We start from the raw sequence: 18,754 nt of genomic DNA on the forward strand, positions 1-18,754 counted from the left end.
AGCGTTTATTAGCCAGTCAGCGAGGGGGCTGCAGGCTCTAGTGGATGCGTTATGCGAGCGTTGCGAGGAGTATGGGATGAGGATTAATCACAAGAAAACTAAGGTAATGCGGTTTTGTAAAGCATCACGAGCGAGGAATGTGAGACTCAAGATAAAGGTGGGTGGTGAAAAACTTGATCAGGTTGAGCAATTCAACTATTTAGGCAGTACGTTAGAGGAAAACGGATACAGTAGTAAGGACATAAGAAAGAGATCGTTGTGTAAGAGTTTAAAGAAAAGGTTAGTGAAGAGTTTGATCTGGAGTGTGGCTCTCTACGGTGCGGAAACGTGGACACTGAGGAAAGAAGACGAGAGAAGATTGGAGGCATTCGAGATATGGGTATGGAGAAGAATGGAGAGGGTGAAATGGACGAAGAGGAAAAGGAACGACGAAGTGCTGGATATGGTTGGCGAGGAGAGGCAGCTTTTAGATGAGGTACGGAGGAGACAGAATGTATGGATGGAGCGAATACTTAGCGGGGAGGGTATGTTGAAAATGGTGTTAGGGGGTAGAATGTTAGGGAAACGAGGGAGGGGAAGGAAAAGAATAGGATTTTTAGATAGATTGAAAGAGAGTAGGCCTTACAGTGAATTAAAGAAGGTAGTGCTGGAAGGAAAGGGAGGCTCCCTGCTCACTTCTTGAATACTCCATGAAAACCTTCCTTAATCGGTAGAATACTAATAATAATAATAATGAAAAATGATAGGTAGCCACTAACTGAAATAGCTTTAGTTACCATCAATAAACATTGCGAAAAGGTACGTCAAAATTCTGGTGTCTTCTTTTTTTATTAATTTACAACTGAATCTATTTTCATTTTATTATTGTAAAAAACATGCTTTATTATTTACCTTTCATTTTGTTTATATCCCAAAATCATGTGCTCATTTTCATTCCAAGCCCTGATGATAGTGTAAAAAGGCACCGAAATGTTGGCAAAAATTGCGTTTAAAAATCTTTCAAGACCTACAATCCAAGACACCGAATTAAAATTATTATATATTTTTTCTTCAAACGTGAAACATATGTGATGACAGTTTCAAAGACATTTACGCCACCAGGGATGCCGACTTACAAAAAATATTGTGGGGGCTCAAACCGGGGATCTGCCCCGGGAAATTTTATAAGTAGTGCGTTTTTAGTTTTTTAAGCATTTTAGAAGAGTCATATGATCAGCATTAGAATCCTGATAACACAAATCTCGATATCTGGTCACTCCGACAAGCCTGACACATTTTTTCGTCACACCCATAACCAATTTTTGAGGGGGCTCGCGCCCCCTCAGGCCCCATGGAGTCGGCACCACTGTACGCCACAAAATAATGCAGCTTTCCGCTCGTAGTTGGTCATTTAAACATCAACCCAGCTTAGATTTGATCCACCCAAAGAGATTGTCCGAAACTCAGAATCAGAGAGTACGCCTACTAAAAGCAGGCAACAATTTTTAATTCAAACATGAGGTATTGTAAAAAATTGACCCCTATAATTTCATCAAAAACAAATTCAATCTCTCGCCAACTAAGACTGATAAAATAATTAGTATACTTATTTATTTTAATGAACGATTATGTAGAGAAACAGCCTCATGCCAATCCGATTATTTTAATTCTCGTGCAAAGTTTTTTTTGCTACATAATCAAACAAATAGACTATAAATTCGTCAATAACTTTGAATAGGTAGCTTAGACTCCCATGCATATATGCTCAGAACCAAACCCTACTAAAATAATCAAACCATGTAAATGTGGGAATAAATTTTATAAGTTAAATCATTAAGTACTCCATCATAATCGATTTATTTAAACATAAGAGCCCGTAGCCTCATATATGGGCTCCTTAACATTATACTTACAATATTGGTTTCCTGATATTCTCTTGGTAATGGATAGCAACTGAATGGACACTTAGCTATAGAAATATTTCCGGGTACGATGAGTTTCTGATGTTTATTTCGTAATTTTGCTCCCATGAAACGTGTCATTGTGCCCATCGCGAAAAGCCTTCCTCAAGCCACGAGCTCATTACTATTATTGATATTTACATCTATAGTAGTAATACTATTGATGGGGTGACAAATAATAATGATTTATTGCCTCTACGAAGCCATGGACACCGCCATTTCTCCTTAAGCATTTTTTTATACTTTTAGACCGATCTTTTATCAAGTCACATTTTTTCTTAGAGAAAATTCTTGATAATTTTATTCGCGATTGCGATATTAATGTTCACCCCATAATTGACAGAAAAAAATCGAAATAAAGAGGTGGAAAATCCTTTTGGCAAAATATCTATAAGGTAATGCTGTTAATATAGTATCTATATAAGCGACAATGCCACGTAAATTATTAATCATAGTAGTCCTAAGTGTCCCAATTCCGAGGTTTTTATTCAATGGAATAATTTTAGCATGGTTAAAAGAACTGCGTTGTATGCAAACTGTTTTAATCGAAACGTAAGGCGCTGAAAGGGATTAGAAAATAGCTTTTAATCACGAAAAGATAAACGATCAGCTAAAGAATGGCATTGATTCGGCATTGAAAATAAAACTCATTGAGAAATATCAAAATTAGAAATAAAGAAAGTTAGATGTATATAAAATTATAAATACAGAAAATTAAAAATAAATCAAATTGGAAATATAGGAAATTATAAGTATAGAAAATTAGACACATACCATCGAAAGTATCAGCTGATACATTCACGTTAGTTTAAAAACGGTGAACGGCTCTTTTCGGTATCGGGATGGAACAAAGTAGTAATACACTACACCGATTCGTCACCCATGCTAGCAAAACGATAATATTTTGCCACTTCTAACCTCCGCGTTTTCCGACGAATTTTCACTTCACGAAATGCCTCTCTAATTGAGTGGTATTGCCGCAACTCCTGACGGAAATTTTTGCTCGGCGAAGATTTTCTCGTTTTGAGACTAGCTCCGGCGAGAGTTCGCGCCAAAAATGTCATCTTCTTCCGAGCGGAAATAATACCTTTTCCCATCCGTTTCCAAAGTTATTTGCCCTTTCCCGGCTGAAAACATAAGGGCTTTTGCCAAAAATATCTCGCTTTAGCCTCACTTTGGTACATACAGACATAATTACACGTCGCTCTCTCGGGAAGGAGTTAAATATTTAGGCACCGTCATGATGGGAACTACTTTGATCTTCTCCTGCGCGGCGGACGTGACAAAAGAATCGTCTTCTCGCGGTACGATGGTATGTTTGTGGAAAGGGACAATCTTCGCTAGAGGGAGGTGTTGCCATTCTTGGAAACGCGGTCGCTGATGGCAAGTTTCACCCTGATGCGAATTTACTCTACGGCACGGGGATAATTATTGCTTGCGACGACTTATTGGCCCGGAGCAAACGATGGTGGAATGCTTTCGATTCGCCCACGAGAAAGTAGATATAGTCTCAGTTAAAAGCCAACTAGCAGTCAGAAGAATTCACTGGAGACGGTGAAGAGTATATACCGCGGGAGAAGTAAGGAGAAGAGCAGCTCATCTCTGGTTGTAGTCTTCTGAGGTTCATGTCGTCATTCATAAAAGATTCCTCTTTTCTAACCATTATCAAAGAAAAGCTATTTAATTATTACTTCAGCGAGCACTTACGTCGGTGAATTATATTTATTTTTGAAGTGAAAACTTCTTTAGCGGCGTTAAGCACTTTTGCGGGATGGGGAAAAAGCATAGAATTCGTGTGAGCGTCACCGACCCGACACCGGGATCGCTACAGCGAGATATACATATGCATAGTGTGTATAGTGTAAACAATGGTATAGGTTGCGTCACCGCTATACCTTTACATACGGAATACTGGCATCTGTCTGCTTCTAGTTCTATACTGTACATGTGTACTTTTTCTATGCAGTGCGTATTATTTTGTAGACTGTTAATAGAGATTAACATATACACTTTGGTAATATATTGTTAATATATAGACTGTTAAAGTCTTTTTGTTTTAAAAATATTAAAATTGAAAATAAAAATCTATAGTGTATATTGTATAAGTTCATTAAATATAAAGAGCTCGTGCATGAACGTGCAGAAGAGTGCACACGCTATAAAAATACAGGTCAGTACAATTTAAGGCAGTTTCTTTTATGTGCATAGTGAACAATTATAGGTTTAAAGCATATTAAATAAAAGAAATAGAAATATTTTAATATATAAATGATGTTAATTTCTATTCATACACATCGTATTTTTAATATATATATTTAATCATAAACGGTTTGCTGAAAAAAATAATTTCAATTTTTGTTGAAAAATGTGTATTACTGGAAAAATTAGTTCTTTAATAATATTAAATCTATATAAAAAATAAATGGATAATAATTATTTCAGTTTTCACTTCTGTCAGCCAGTCCCCCGACTGCCCCGTTTTTTTTTTATGGTGTTCTATCACAATTTAACTGGAGGTTTAGTTTGATTTTTCTATTCCTCTAGTTCGTTTCTGTATGTTCTCATTATTTATTTGGATTAATTTTTACTTCGGTGTATTTTTTTTGCTTTTAGCTGAGAACTGTGCCAGGTGTATTTTTTTATTGTTTGAGCAGAAATTGTTGGATATGTTTGTTTTTTCTCTTATGGTGAAACCCTGAGCATAAATAAACTTTCATTAGTTCATTCATTCGATAAAGAAGAAAAGTATTATGAGTCTTTGAATACTAAGTAAAATACATCTGATTTCCATAGACTACATAGCGAAAAGTGGCAAGATAAATATGATAAAAAGTATAGTGATTTTTAGAAAATATTTTTAGCAATTTTTTTGCTTTCCCATCGCTTATTTACAAAGAATTGTAACCTCAAAGCAGTACTGAACTTAAGCAACATGTGGATAGTTTTTGCCTCATGACTCAATTTTTGCCAGATTCTACGACAATATTATTACAAATTTAAGCGATATCGTGCATCCATACCAGCGACAAACCAGTAATGAATGAAACTTGACGATGGAGACTTCTTTACTGCTGTCGAATAAACAAAGTTAATTTTTGCCAGATTCTAAGACAAAATTACAAATTTGAGCTATAAGTACCTGCCACCAACCAGCTATTAATGAAATTCAGCGATAGACATCTCTCTACTACTGTCGAATAGTAAAATCAACCCAACGGTACAAATGATAAAATTAAAATTTGCCTTAGGTTGAAAATATTAAATTTCACAAATATTAAATTTCGTGTTATTTTTCAATTGTCTAAATCGAAGAATTATTACTCCTGGAGTACGTATTACACACTTTTAGATTTTTAAATGACGATATCTATTTTTCGAGATTAAATGAAAAGTGAAAATTTTCTAGCGCGCGAAAACGCGACGGCTAAGTATGAATGCTGGGAAAGGCCCGTGTGACGTCATTCTGGTTCCTGCTGCCACCATGTGAGGCCACCTTGGTGCAGTACTATGCAGACTGCTAGCAGGTAGCAGAGTTCCCTGCTAGCTGGTAGCGCTTGGCTTAAATAAGGATTATTAATACCTTATCAAACGAAGGAAACTTTCCGACCATAGGCAGTTTTAATAGGTGATTATTAAGAGATGTTTCCCTGAGCTCTGTGCCTCATTAATGCATTGGTAATCTCAGACGATGTAAAACTCCCGACTGCTCGTACAGCATCTAGGTATCTGTGACGTCACGTGGAGTGGCATCGCATGGGCGCCAAACTGGCATTTTTCAAATGAGGTTAAAATGGACCATTATCATTCGTCTAAACTGGGATTTCTAACACCAAATAATTTGTATATTAGAAATAAAATAATGGTGGGTAACGAATCGCAATCAATGTCTTTCGTTGTCTTTGATGAAGGAAACTACCCTATTGTAATAGCAGAGCACTATAAAAATGCATGAATACAGAGACATTTTATCGCTTGCTTTCGATGAGTTGTATCCTCAAAGACCTCTAAATGTGGACTAGAAATATCTAAGCTGTCCCAATGCTTTTTTATTGGACTCGATCGTTAAAGAAGGATGTGTACAACCTTCGTATGATTCAGAATCATAACTTCCTCGCCTCCGAAGCTTTCACCACATTGAGAAGTAAACCAAAAGATCACAAGTTTTCTAGGATATGCGTTTTTTGCGGCGGAATAAAGGCCTTTGTCATGGCAAGATGCAGCAGCTTTCGTTCTCGCCCTGGGCACTGGCACGTCTCATCTTCAAGTGGACTACTTTTGTACGATAAACTGCGCACATACCACTGCTCTCTCTCTATTTGCGGAGAGCGTCCTCTTCTTAGCAGGAGACACGCGATCGTTGAGGTCATTCCAATGATCGAGGGTTACTGGGACAAATTAGAAGGGCAAAAAAAATGCTGAAAGTAAGATGCTAAGCACCCATTGTAAGCGATTGTCGATAGAATCGTTCAGTGCGTAGGTGACAAGAAGGAGGTGGCTGGAGATTTGCAAGTATATGTGCACGATATCGCTCAAATTTGTAATAATATTGGCGTGGAATCTGGCGAATATTTAGTTGTGAGGCAAACTATCCACATATTGCATGGGTGCATTAATGCATAGAGTTTACAAATTTTGTAAATGAGCTATGGGATAGCAAAATAAAAATCAGAAAATATTTCTTAAAAAATGAACAGAAGATAGTAAGCGAATCGGAAGGTATACAAGAGGTAAAAGAAAAAGAAGGGAACTTAAGATTGTGCCCGATTTCTGGCGATGTTTTCTAATAATTAGCTTAGGAGAAGGAGATGATGAAGGACATTTAAAATTAGATAATGGCGAAGTTGTTAGTTCTCAAACAGAAAAAACAAGCATATGTAGCTAAATGAGGTACTTATGGGTGAATAGTATTTAAAGCTTCATGAAAGAAGATAATGGGTGGTTGATTCATGGGAATCCGGATAATATCGTTAATGAATGGGATGAAAATAATATGCCAATAATATCGAAATTGTGCGCAGTGATTGATGATTAGTTACAGGAGATGGAGTCGCTGTGGGGGTTAGAGTGTTGGGTTCACAATCAGAGGGCCTAGGTTCAAATCCCAGCGATGGCAGAGATTTTTCAGGCACTACCCTATCCCTTCTTCAGTGTTGTGTGGAGGACACTTAAAAGCGCAACATGACATACGTCGGATGGGACTTTATGCCTTTCGTTAAGAGAAGGCTAATGCCGACGCCGGGTTTATCTCCTTCCATCCTTAACTTCCCATCCCGATTGGTGCAAATGTCATAAGCTGTCAGTTGCCTCTTCCAAACACCAGTGGCGCAGCGAGGGGGGTTTTGGGGGAGAAAACTCAAGAACTCAGAATTTTTTTTAAGTTAAGCCCATTTTACTTAATTGCATTAACATTACTTATGGAATTTTGTAAGGATTTATAAAATATCCCTCAGAAAGTCGTAAAACTCACTATTTATCCAAATATTTCTCTGGGAGGGCCACCGCACTTCCGGCTTACCCTGGCGGGTATGCCACACCCCCAGACACCAACGAAAACACTCCTACCCTTAATTCCTGGCTGCGCCCCTGCCAAACACCATACCATACCGTACCGTACGATAATAGGTTTTCTGAATTCTGTCTAAAGAAACGACTCTTAGAAATGTCTGTTTAATTTAAAAAGACATTATTTTAGCCTAAGCTAATTAAGCTTATGTTTTCTAAAGGCCGTTTTACGCGATACACGGAATTGCGCAATCTGACGTACGTGCGAAGGCGCAATCAAAATTGCGTCGTGTAAAGCGGTAAATTGCTAGAACACATGCGAGAATGCGTGGATGCGAGACGGCAAAATAGCCCCTGTTCTAATTTCGTTCATGCATTCTCGCAATTCCACGCCATTTTAGAAATTAACGCAGCTCTAACCTGCGCAATTCCGTGCCCCGTATAAAAGGGCCATAAGAAATTATTAATTATTAGTTTCATTTTAGAAAAGTTAAACATACTGTGATGTTCACTGCATTTCTAAGGGATCGCTTGGTTCACAATAAAAATATATATTACAAAAAATATGTAATATAAAAGTAGCAGTAGCGCTTTTTGTAATTATAACTTTATAAAAGAGCCTAATTTTTCCCTTTAACCTCCTAACGCAAAGTATAAGATCTGTTAGTTTATTAGTTTAAATAGTTTTTGAAAGAACTACGAATATTTTTATGAGTCTTCGATCGAAAACTTGAAATCAAATGGCTGCGAAGGGGGTTGAAACCCAAAACCATCCATGACAACTTTTTTCTTTATTTTCTTATACATTTCCAACGGATAACACCATTTTACAAAACTGATCAACTAAAGAAAGCTTCAAGACGACTTCACAATAAAAAAAAACAAAATATACGACAAGTAATAACTTCACAATAATAAGTCTACAATGATGAAGTAGCTCTATGTAAGACAAAAAGTGCATGATAGTTACGATTAGATATGAATAATTTGAAATATAAAATTTTGATGTATAGATCTTTATGATTAATTTAATTGTAATGAGTGTTACCGATTATATGGCTCTCATGGAAACCAAGGTTAAACCATAGATGAGTTTGGTTGATTTGTAGGTGTGAGTACAGCATTAATGATGTTGGAATATCCAGAGGCGCTTTTTCCGAGTTTTTAGCGTGGTTAAAGTTCCGCCATCTTGGTTTGAAACTTTTCCGACTGATATTTTGAGGTGGCTGAGTTTTGTTCTGAAAATGAACCACTTTAAATTTAAAAAATGCTGCCATAATCATTAGCATTTCGCCGGTTATTGGCATCGGCTTTTCCCCATCATTTGCGATACTTCTATTCATAGTCCTTATATACCATAAGGACCATGCTTCTATTAATGTATAAACTCTATGTCTATTAGCCAATTTACTGGTAGAGATATCCTTGAAAATATACTTTTATACTGTAACCGTTGGTTATAGTAAAATTACATACCAGTATAAGCAAGGGCGTACCCAGGATCATAACTGGGGGGGGGGGGCAAGCCATGCTCTAAGGAGGGGGGGGGGGGGGAAGGCCAATTTGTGACATTTGAGAATGGAACAGGGTGAATGAAACTAACATTTTAAGAAAAGTGTAACAGCGCTTTATTAGTTTATGAGATTATTTCCTTGAAAAAATAGTTTGATTTTCGTTACGTATCTTATAGTAATACATATCATCTTTCGTGAGTTTAAAGAAAATTTGTTGAATACTTTCGTTTCAGTTCAGTACTGATTTTGCTTAAATACTTTTGCGATTTTTGCTTCAATTGGGGGGGGGGGCGGGTTCGCCCCCCCCCTGCCCCTCGCTGAGTACGCCCATGAGTATAAGTGCAGGTAAACGATTAGTTCACTCTCGTAAAATTTTATTTTCAGCTGAGCTGGTTGAAGAACGTAAACGTGGTGATTAATAATAATATTTCCATGGAAAAAGATGTTTGAGGCGTAATTTCGCGAAGCCTACCAATGAAGTAAAAAAAAATTTTACACTGTGCGTTCCATGGTTTATTTTAATGTATTATGATCAACAATTTCAACAAATAGTAAGCATTTACCCTTATGGGATTGTCTTTGGTCCAAGTGGGCGTGGCTTGTCCTACCCAAGCGCCCCCATTCCGGCCACTCTTCGCTCCGCGATCGAAACCAGTGGTGCCCCCTCCAGTTATTTACAACCTCCTTGGAGTACAGTATTATAGGGTAGTTTCCTTCATCAAAGAAAACGAAAGGCATTGATTGCGATCCGTTACCCACCATTACTGTATTCATAATATACAAATTATTTCGTTTTAGAAATACCGGTTTAGACGAATGGCAATGGTCCATTTTTATCCTCATTTGAAAAGGGCCAGATTGGCGCCCATGCGATGCCACTCCACGTGACGTCACAGGTTTTTATACGAGTAGATAGGAGTTATACATCGTCTGAGGTTACCAATGCATGCATGAGCCACAGAGCCCAGGGAAACATGTCTTAATAATCACCTATTAAAACTGGCTATGGTCGGAAAGTTTCCTTCGTTTGATAAGGTATTAATAATCCTTATTCAAGCCAAGCGCTACCAGCTAGCATGGTACTCAGCTACCTGCTAGCATCCTGCGTCGTATCAGCGCTCAAAGCCTCGCCCGAAGGTCACCTCTCTTGCGGCAGTGTGAACCAGAACGACGTCACACGGAGATTACCCGGCATTCATACTTACCCATCGAGTTTTCGCGCGCTTGAAAATTTTCACTTTTCATTTAATCGCGAAAAATAGATATCGTCATTTCAAAATTAAAAGCGTGAAATACGTACTCCAGGAGTAATAATCTTTCGATTTAGACAATAAAAAAATAATAGGAAACCACCCTGTTGTGTTTGCTCGTGCAGGATGGATGGGTTGGTTTCGATGTCCCCACAGAAGACTATCTTTCAAATTTGTCCTTGATGTCTGTGCCATCTCATTATCCTGCATCCCGACCATTCCCATGACTCGCTTGAATTTATTCCGAAAGACATCTCTCTGCTCTTATCTGTCCACTCTCTTGCTTGAACGCAAGAATCCATGAAAACTCAATGAGTTGAATACGTGAGGTAGCCGAATATATTCCGCCCTTCTTCCTCAAAGGGTCGATGCCAGTCTAATATTTTTAGACGCTCTGAATTAAGTATAAAATTATTCAAAGGCAGCTTCAACCGCCGTCGCGTCGCGATTGTGTAATTCCTTGCAGTTAAAACAAACACTAAAATGTTCAGGTGTATGTGGAACAATGTTTTACCAACGTTTTTCACGTCACCCAAGGTATTTCTAAGAAGCCCTCTCTTTCTAATGAAATGTCTATAGTTCAACTCATGATTGTAAGTTATGAATGGATACGTATTTAAGTGTGACGACAGCTTAGGTTTCTTTCCATGGGAGGAAATAATCATAATCATCACTCCGTTGAGTTAGATTGGAGAGAGTTTAGTGTCTGTCGAATGAAGATGCTTCTATAATAGCTTATTTTCATTGTTTTTCCACCTTAAATTACAAAAATGTCTATCTCAATTTGCGTTTTATCGCGTATCATATCACATGGCGTATCATGAATTCCCCTTCAACGGGTCTAAGTAATTTTGCAAAGCACTCAATATGTAACTGCCATGGGAGTGATCTTAAAATGAATTTTTTCAAATTATTTAGCGACATATTTGTAAATAACCGTAAACATTATCCCTCCGGTACCTCTGCATTATACCTCTGCATATCAAAGCTATCTGAATGCATTTCTTGACATGTTATATTACGCATGTAACTCGTGCATGAATCACTTCCTACGCTCACTATCACCAACTAGTAGTTTTATTTTGTATGGTTCGTGCCCTTAGCACTCTGGTAGTTTCTGGTCTTACTGCGTGCCATTGCCCTGAGTGCTAGGCCTGTGTCCGGATAACTAGCGCTGATTAAGGCTAGGATGAGCACGGCATGCTTGGTGTGGAATCACGCCGTGCCACACACCTTGGTGATGGCTTGAACGGTACCTCGTAGATTTTGATGTACCACCCATTCACTTGCAACGACAGGTGGTATAGAATAGACTCATCCAAACACAAAGTCGTTCACTGTGCAGGGCTATAAGCTTTTGCAGGGACGGTATTCTTCAACATATCAACCGCGGCTACTGCCTTCTTCGTGAGAAACTCATGCAAACACAAAATCGTCCACTGCACTGAGCCGTAAGCTTGTGCGGGGACTATACTCTTCCTTATTTCAACCGCGCCTACTGCCTTCTTCGGGAGAAAGACGGATGTAAGCTGGTGTATTTAAGTGTTGTAGATATTTGAAAATAGACTCATTCAAACCTAAAATCGTCCACTGTGCTCAGCCATAAGCTTTTGCGAGGACCGTACTCCTCGATATTTCAAACGCGGCCAAAGCCTTCTTCGGGAGAAAGACGGACGGAAACCGGTGTGTGTTGTAGATATTTGAAAAAATACTCATTCATACCTAAAATCGTTCACTGTGCTCAGCCATAAGCTTTTGCGAGGACCGTAGATACTCTTCGATATTTCAACCGCTCCCGCGGGAGAAAGAGCGACGAAAGCTGGAGTGTGGGTGTGTGTATATGTTGCATGGTACGGTACACACACTCGCGCGGGCTGTTCACCTGAATGGGAACGCGGCCTTTGCGTCCCATGCCGACGGACCGAATTCCATCCGGAGACGGCGTCTCGGCTGAGAGAAAGGTGGAAAATACTTGAGGGGGGGGGGAAGAGGAGGAGGAAGGCATTGGCTGACGTCAGTCTGTGGAGAAAGGGGTCAAGAGGCGAGCCCCGTGGAAGTGGACGGACTCCGACGTGTGGGCCCCCGGAGGAGGAGGAGGTGGCAAGAGGCTCAGTGAACGTGTGTGTTGCCAGCCAGAGGCGGAAGGATTCTTGTTTTCTTTTTGGTCGGAGGGAAGGAGGGGTGGCTTTGGTTTCTCGACTGCCTCGTCCTCCTTCTTCCGAAAATCTTCCGATTCGAAGAAGGATTTGGTTCTTTCCCGGCGAATGCTGTTGATGAAATCTTCTCGGGAAATCAGCCGGGTGATGATGGCCATTGCTGCCAACGTTTCGATGGCCTTCTCTGCCATCGTCTTCAGGGCGAATCGTCTTCGGCGGCTTTCAGTCTCCGGCGCGGGAATCGATGTTAAGAAGGCTAGAAAGTGACGTAGCAAGCCGGGAATGGGTAGCTACCCAAGCAGTATAGCTAGGACTATAGTCTTCGGTATTTCAACTACGGCTACACCCTTCTACGGGAGAAAGGCCGACGAAAGGTGGTATGTGCTTATGCTACATGACACGGTAAATACTCCTGTATAAACTGTCCGAAGTATGGCAAGTTACTGTAACTTTGCCGAGTAATATTGCCAGGCATTGGCATCACTTTTTCTTTAATGGTGGCGAAATAAAATTTTGATTCACAGGGTTATTTTTAGATCATTTTTTATGCATCACTTTATGTCAAAAAGATGTGATTGTTATATATTTATGATGTGAACCTTAAAACGCATCGATTATATGAACGCTAGAAAGTGACGTGGCGATCCGCGCCCGGGGATGGGTAACTACCCAAATAACATAGCTTTAATGGTGGTTGTAAATCGACATTGATAAAATTGATTAATGAAAACATTTCTAAGTTGATATAGAATATACGAAAATGTTTTAAAACTTTGATTCAAAACATAGTCAATAAATGTATAGTAAGTATAAATAGTATAGCAAGTAAAAATTGCTTATTACGAATTTCAGAGGACCACCGTTCTATTTTACTATAAAAAGGATTTCTTTATATCTAGAATAAAGTGTTTTACCCGATACATCACAGGATTTTCGGCTAATGTTCCGTAAATCGTCTTTATTTAGGCAATAAATCCGTAACAATCCACCCTTTTGTGAAACTGCTGTAAAGGGTAGGGTTATAATATCAACAGTAGAACTATTTGTAGATGGCCACACGAGAAAACAACTGATGATAAAGTAAAGAACGGTTTAGTAGCAAAGATGGCCATAATTTCGTTTTAAAAGAGGAAAACATTCCCTAAGGGACCAAGTTATGGTTCGTAACATCGGGTATTTCGTATCATCCGTAATTGTTACATGCGGGGATATTGGCATCGTCGATCATAGGAAAGTCCAAGGGAGCGTGAACTCATCTCGTTATAGGCGGGATTTCGTTATATGCGTGATCGTTACAAGGGGGTTTTACTGTATTTTGTTAAGAAATGCCAAGGCTAAGAACACTTTTGAGACATCCCAAGGTGAATATTAGTCAAAATACTGGACCTGGGTTTTGTGTGAGATAATATTCCACCTTAAGTAGTAAACCCCGCCTTCAAACGCATTTTATATTCGTCAACGCGGCAGCAACGACGTTTTTTCCTTACTCTGCTCATGAGCCTTACTGTGCGAATGAGAGAAGCCTCATGAAAACCTTGATAAGAAGACGGAACAAGCTTTTAGGCAATATCTTGAGACAATGTGGACTGATGAAGGTAATCGCTCAGGGACAAGTAAATGGCAAGAACAAAAAAGGAAGACCTCGAACAAAATAAATGGAACGGGTAAAGAAGGATGGGAAAGAGAAGAAACGCGTAGGTGTGAAAAGGTTAGCTGGCGGGAGGATTGAGTGGAGATCTGCATCAAACCAATCTTAGAATAGGGTGGTTTCCTTTTTTTTAATTGCCTAAATCGAAAGTAATCGAAAGTAAAAACTCATGGAGTACATATTTCACGCTTTTAGATTTTTAAATGACGATGTCTATTTTTCACGATAAAATGAAAAGTGAAAAATTTCAAGCGCGCGAAAACTCGACGGCTAGGTATGAATGCTGTGAAAAGCCCGTGTGACGTCTGGCTGCTGCTGTGTGAGGCCACCTGGGTGCGAGGCTATGAACGCCGCTACGATGCAGGCTGTTTGATGCCGAGCATGGCGGCAGCGTAGAGTACCCTGCTAGTAGGTAGCGTGCGTTAAAATATGCGTTATTAATACCCTATCAAACGAAGGAAACTTTCCGACCACAGGCAATTTTAATAGGTGATTATTAACAGATGAACCCTGAGCTCTGTGCCTCATGCATGCATTGGTAATCTCAGACGATATAAATCTCCTGACAACTCGCATAGCATCTGGGCCCCTGTGACGTCACGTGGAGTAGCATCGCATGGGCGCCAATCTGGCCTTTGTCAAATGAGGTTAAAATTGACCATTAGCATTCGTCTAAACTGGGATTTCGAAAGCAAAATTACTTGTATATTATGAGTGCACTAATTTTGGGTAACGAATCGCATTCAATGCCTTTCGTTTTCTTCGATGAAGTAAACTACCCTATTCCTGACTGGTGATGATAGCTCTGCATGTGTAGAGGACGTAATCATTCGCGGGGAATGTACCGTACCATCTAACATATACGTGCAAGCTGTCTTTGGCGGTCATTTATCGAGGGAGAATGTAACCGCGGTTTGAAGTGATATCGAAGTGTAACTGCAGTTTGGCTTCCTTGCAGGAGGATGTATCGAAGCGGAGGACAACCCGGAAGCTAAGCTGAGCCTACTGCAACACTTCTAATGAAAGCCTCCATCAACATCGAAGAGTAACTGTTTTTGGGATCGGTTTGATGTAATTCGGGAATCCAGACGAGTGAGACGCCAACTATCGACCAAATTAGGAAGTAGAGCTCTAAGAGTGCCAAGCAATTACCTTAGGAAACCGCGTAGACAAATATTTGGCATAGTTGGGTATTTGCTGAATTCCCTTGAAATATTATTGGTATTAAGCTATCTTAACGTTGTAATTAACATATTTTATGCATTCATATTTATGTTTAATGCCTTTTAGTTCCCATTCTTTGCTAAAATTTATCACCTACTGTAACGGTGGCTTGTATGTTTAATGCGCTTAAGGTAAACAACGAATTACACTTTTTCTTTTCTACCCTTAAAAAATAGTTTTTTCTTCTTGAGCCACGCATTTATGGTCATTAAGAGCCATTTGAGTTATCGCCGCGAGTTAGGAACGAATATTTCATCTATAATTTATTACTTCCTGAATATTAATTGCCATTTGTCGTCGCTCCTAGGTTTTGAAATATCTAGTGTCAGCCCTCAGATTGGACGCTTCGCTTAGCCGTGGTTCTCCCCGCCTTCGGCCTTGAGCGTCCTCACTGTGTACTGGGTTTCCATCAGCTCTTTTTACCTTATTCTTTTCTAATTAAAAGAATCACCTCTGCTACCGTTATCATCCTCCAAACTTCGATACCGAAGCGTGATGGGTACATGCAAATTCCGACTTGGGTGATATGATGGAACCTCGTGTAATGTGGGAACCGACCGTATACCGCGGCGATAAGGCGAGGATTTCTAGTCGTTTGGCTAAGAAGGTTAACTTCGTTAGCGGGATCTCCCTCCGCTATTCCATCAATTCTATCTTTGTCGCAGACGATGTAAGTAGTTGGACGCTTCTTTCAAGTGCCAATTTTGTGGGATTGTTGTCAATATTCTACAAGACTTTACAAGGCAAGGCAAAGTAAGTTACTTCTTACAAGTACCAATGCTATGGGATTGTTCTCAATTTTCTGCAAGACTTTACTAGGCGATGTAAGAAGTCAGCCACTTCTTTCAAGTACCAATATTGTGGAATTCGATTTCATGCATGACTTTCTTCGGAGCTGCATATCTGTCCATTCTGTTCCATACCTTCACGCATCTGGTGAGTCATCGCAGTTATCATTTTAACAAGATATTGTAATATTTCCACTGAATTTATTTTCGCAATACGCGTTTCGTTGTAATGACAACATTCTCACGCACATCATATCAGAGGCGGATACAGAAAACACTCAAGGGGGGGCGCAAAAGATATATTGAGTTGCCTTTACTTTTATCGAAATAAAAAGTAATCAAGTCACAGGCAGAGTAAAATAAAATTTTAATCAAATTAATTATACACATATATAAGACAATACCATCTTATGATATAAAAAAGTCGTAATTCTGGTTCTGCAATGCTTGGCAAAACGGCCGGACCCCTCAAGGGAGGGGCGCGCGCCCCCCGCGCCCCCCCCATCTGTATCCGCCACTGTCATGTGGATGTAAGCTCTTCTATAAATATATTCTGCAGATAAAGGAGAGCGCGTAAGAGGAAGGATAGGGTTTGGATGTAGGAAAGTGGGGAGATTGAAGGTTTTGGGAGAAGGGCTCGTTTTTTTAATTAAATCTAAATTCATAGGGAATATTGCAATTTTTTATTTAACCAACCACCGCATCGTACCTCACACCATATCCGATCATCGTGGTTGTTTACAATAAGTCATTAGCCTTCAATAATTCATCACCAAAAGTCTCCGCTCAAATCTATCTAAGGTTGCCGTTCATTCTTATAAGTCTCGTGACGTTGATGTTGTCGCGATTTGGCTGACTTCAATTTGCTTCCGCTTGCAAATTTAGAACCTTGTTTGTGAATATCGTAAATAATTCCTTCTCATCTTTACACTTGATAGAACATTATGTGACAACAAAGCCCGATTTTATTATGCCTGACCATGTATTCTCTTTGATCGTAAATTATCTGCAATAGTTTGCACAATAGGGTGGTTTCCTATTATTTTTTTACTGCCTAAATCGAAAGATTATTACTCCTGGAGTACGTATTTTACACTTTTAGATTTTTTAATGACGATGTCTATTTTTCGCGATTAAATGTAAATTGAAAATTTTCAAGCACGCGAAAACTCGACGGGTAACTATGAATGCCGGGTAATCTCCGTGTGACGTCATTCTGGTTCCCGCTGCCGCAAGAGAGGTGACCTTCGGGCGAGGCTTTGAGCGCTGATACGACGCAGGATGCTAGCAGGTAGCTGAGTACCATGCTAGCTGGTAGCGCTTGGCTTGAATAAGGATTATTAATACCTTATCAAGCGAAGGAAACTTTCCGACCATAGCCAGTTTTAATAGGTGATTATTAAGACATGTTTCCCTGGGCTCTGTGGCTCATGCATGCATTGTTAACCTCAGACGATGTCTAACTCCTATCTACTCGTATAGAAACTAGGTCCCTGTGACGTCACGTGGAGTGGCATCGCATGGGCGCCAATCTGGCTTTTTTCAAATGAGGATAAAATTGACCCTTGCCATTCGTCTAAACCGGTATTTCTAAAACCAAATAATTTGTATATTATGAATACAATAATGGTGGGTAACACATCGCAATCAATGCCTTGTGTTTTCTATGTTGAAGGAAACTACCCTATTGACACAACCATCAACTTAATTTTTTTTGCAGATCGAGCATAATCAGAACTGTATCAAGCTTTTTTAAAGCACGTGAAAACATTTGGTCGGGTTTGCATTGCCGAGAATCAATCCGTCATTAATTTTACACAGCTAACTTGCTTCTTCATCTTTCCGCATTTGTACATGCATATACGTATAGTTTTTTCTAACATTTTTTCCAATGTGTCGGAAGAAATATGCAACGGTGTTTATTTAGTCATTGTTTTTCAGTAAAAATGTTTCCTTTATTTTCAAGATTCATTCCTCTAAACCTCAAACTTGTCATGCAACAACAATATGCGAAAAAGGTCTAGGGGTATGTCACGGCTTAAAGCCTCTTTGCCTTTAAGCTAGTAATGCTTCTTTACACTACCATTATAATAACCGATTTGGGCCAAAGCTAGCTAATGAAACAATGAACCGCAACGCAAAATAAACTCTCCCTCTACAAATGATGTTTCATGCTCATGGCTATGTTCTCAGATACAATGGAATCATAAGAAATAATACTTCTTTTGTAGTGAATAGACTTTGTTTACGTGAAATGCCATGTCCTATTAGTGTCATCTGCTCACGAAACCAGAGTCTGACCCACTATATATACACCGGAACAAAACGTACGTGTTTGGCCAATTTTAACGAGTCATGCTTAATTCCATCATCTGAGAATTTGCCCATTCAGCATATTTATTATAGACGGTTTTTCAAGGTATCAGAACAATGAATGAAACATGGGGCAAGAAAGAATTGCTTACAATTTAAAATTATAAAAATAAAGCTAGGCTTTGTGAGGTTTGTATATTTTGCAAGGTGAAAAGAACTTGACCTGATACAAGAATATCGAGATCATATTAAGATTATTATAAATCTGTAGGCGTATTAATCATTTCTTTATTTTTTTTCATTTACCGATGAGAAATACGAGGAAATGTTTCAAATTTTGAACATATTTTTAAAAGTTTAATTTCTCTATTTTAATTGTGGCGGGTGGCGGGGGTGTAAAGTCCTCGCCTGCCAAAACC

This window comes from Ischnura elegans, chromosome 6, assembly GCF_921293095.1.
Source record: "Ischnura elegans chromosome 6, ioIscEleg1.1, whole genome shotgun sequence".
Classification (NCBI taxonomy): domain Eukaryota; kingdom Metazoa; phylum Arthropoda; class Insecta; order Odonata; family Coenagrionidae; genus Ischnura; species Ischnura elegans.